Consider the following 3,132-nt stretch of genomic DNA (forward strand, 5'->3'; position numbering starts at 1 on the left):
GGATGAGTCCTTCTTTCTCACAGGATTTTTGAGCTGCTGAATTAATCTTTCTTTGTGAATGACTCACATACTTAGGTAAACAGGGAGAACCAAAACATTATTTGGTACTAATTGTGGGGGTTGAAGGTGCTATCTTATATAAGATAAAACTGAAGAAATGGGATGTTGAATAACTGACAAGACCTTGTTCCATGGTTGTACTAATGGTGCACATTCTTACCCCAGAGCCATGCTACAGCACATTTCTACAAAGGCAGAGCTCAATCTTACATAGACCTCATTTGTTCTTAACTGTTACCTGGAGATTTTCTGAGTTCTTCACTCTGCTACTCCTCATGCTCTCTTACCAGAGAATCTTGGTGTTGACTCTTTGTGAAGTACCTGAGTCTGTGGGAGAAATCATGCATGGAAATGGATAGGATACTTTTCAAAGCAGTTTTCAGAGTCCCCCCCTACAATGAGATGAAAGTTAGGTGTTACTATGTTTTTACTAGGGTAACAAGTGCCCATAAAAATAGTAATTTTCAGAAATGAATCAATAAATATAGTTAATTATTGGCAAATAGCCTAAAGCCATCTCACTTTTTAGGGATCTCATCTTCTCATATTTTAGGAAGGGACAGGCTGGGATCAGCATGTAAACGTGAATCCCCTGGGAAAAGGCTGGAAGCTCCAGTATGAACTAGGGGCTATTCAGTAGGTAGCATTATATCCCTAAAGATGGTGCCAAGATAGTCCCCTTGCAGGATATTTCATAGCAACAACTTCCAAGCACAATTCTCATCATGGACCCCCCTTTGTCTTTGTGGTTAGGTAATCCCATGTTGTTTCCTGTCCTCAGAGAGCCCAAACGGAGGTGTGAGTTTCAGCCCTCCTACAAAGTCCTAGAGCAACTCTATGTTCAGCTTCCCTCAGAAGCACCTAAACTGAAACACCTTAGGCCCTAAGGAGTTCCTCAAATCCCATTTCTGTTTGTCAGAGGCTTATGTTTCGTGTACATATGTTCCAGTTGGTGGCAAAAGTGTGACAGCTCTTACTCTCTAGTAAAACCCTGAGCTGGGCTGTTAGTAGCTAAGTTTTCTCATCTAAGGGGCTGAAGAGACTTGCAGATACCAGTCTTGCTCCAGTGCAGAAGATAGCCTGAACAAGCATGGGTGCTTGTTGCCTGCTTAAATCAGAGTTTAGGGCTCCACTTGCTGGTAGGGCTCAGAAAGACTGAAATAAGCAAAACCAAGGCAGATATTTTTAATGTTTGTTGAGAAGGAGGTTGCTGGAGGTGGGAGGTAGTTAGAGAAAAAACAGATACTTAAGGTACATACCCATTACATCAGCATTGAAAAGGCATGCAAGTTGGACACGGTCTTCTGTAATAGTAAGCCACACCCTGGAATCAAGGGACAAACTAGATACAGATCCCATAGAGACTCAAGGACCTTTTTTAACTTCACATTTTCTGTGTATTTCCCTTGACCTCTAGAGCCTTGGTTTCATTGCAAGTGGATGGACAGGCCTGTAATTTCTTAACTGACCTTTGAAAACAGGATTAATTCCTAAACCTCCGAAGTACTTCAGCAAACTTTATGCTGAGTTGTTTCCGTAGAGACAATGGGCTACATTACATTTTACATTTCCCACCGTATGCCTTTTCTGCCTTACACACTGTCTTCTGTTTAGGACTGACAGGAAGGGTCTGAACATAAGTGATCCACTTTTTATTTATGGATGCCCTTTTGTTTTTCAAAGAGTATGTGCAGAGAATGCACAGCATGGTGAAGAATATAAGAAAGTGTAAAAGAGAAACTTAATGCCAGGCTCTAGACCAGCCAGGCCATGTAGGTGTGTCCCTTGGACCATTACACTGATTACTTTGTTGAGACTGAAACTGTAGTTTGTGGAATTTAGCCCTAGAAAGAACAAGCTGCCTCTATTTTGATATCCACAAAGGGAGGAAAGGGAGGAGTGGCAGGAGATTGCAACGTGCCTGAAAAAGCCATTTAGAAAACTGGCAACATTTAATTTTTCTTTTTTTTTTTCCCCTTAAGAAAAATCTTGCTGGTTGCTATGTCAGTCTTTGAACTGTGTTTTCACCAGCACTGTTGCTTCTCCCTCTTTTAGAGTCAGTTTATTCAGTTGGTTATGAATGACTTTCAGCTGCTCTGCAAATTGTTATTGTCCAGGCTCCATTGCAACCAGGGGTCACTTGCAGTTTCCATTATACACCCAGGTTTTCAGGTGTTTATTATAACTTGGCAGTTTTCAAATCTGGGTTAAAAATTGATACACTTCTTTGTTTTTCCTTTCTGTTTTTTAAAGGCCAGGTGGGCTTTTCATCCTTTGTGTTCTTTTCCCCACTGAAATTTTAACCTTTTAGGGGCTGAATAAAATTTCTAACTGCTGCAATGTTATAAAGTTATGATTGGCAAAGACGTTTTCTCTAACACTATTAGTATTTTAAAAGTCATGTTTGTGATATGTTCTTTATGAACAGTCAAAATTGGAGGTTTTCTAAATTCTTAGTTTGTAAGAGTGCCTTCAAGCTTGTGCAATTCCTACATGGCTCTTGTCCATCACATAGCTCATTGCTAAAGTCCCAGTGATTTTAGTGGGGCTTCACAAGCTGTTCCCTTGATCCAAGTTTTAAAAGGGTCACAAAGTAGTTGCCAAACACTCTGGAAGCAGGTAGTGCTAAAATTAGAGTTCAATGCTTAAGAGCAAAGACAAGGCAGCGGTGGAACAATGCACGCCAAGTTGTGATTACAAGATCAAGGATTCTTACTAAATTCAAAATTAAGTTAAAAAAAAATAACAACAAGCCTAAAGTTTGTTGTATGATGAGACACCTGGTGCCTTCTTAGTTGAGCTTGGGACACTGAACATCTAAATTTCCAGCAGGTTTTTTTCTTCAGTGTTAAGAGAAATAATTGAAGCAGCTAATGGAAGGTCAATGAAAAACTTCCCAGATTTACATGAATCTTTTTCTTTTGATAAATTTAGAGTATGATTTAAGTAAATGCCCTGAACTTGATGTTTCCAGAAAAACCATCACTAAAACATCCATGATGCCTCGGTTTCAAGATGCATTGCTTGAATGCACTTCTTTTTGTTTGTTTGTTTGTTTTTTAAATTCTCTGA

This window comes from Indicator indicator, chromosome 14, assembly GCF_027791375.1.
Source record: "Indicator indicator isolate 239-I01 chromosome 14, UM_Iind_1.1, whole genome shotgun sequence".
NCBI classification, from domain to species: domain Eukaryota; kingdom Metazoa; phylum Chordata; class Aves; order Piciformes; family Indicatoridae; genus Indicator; species Indicator indicator.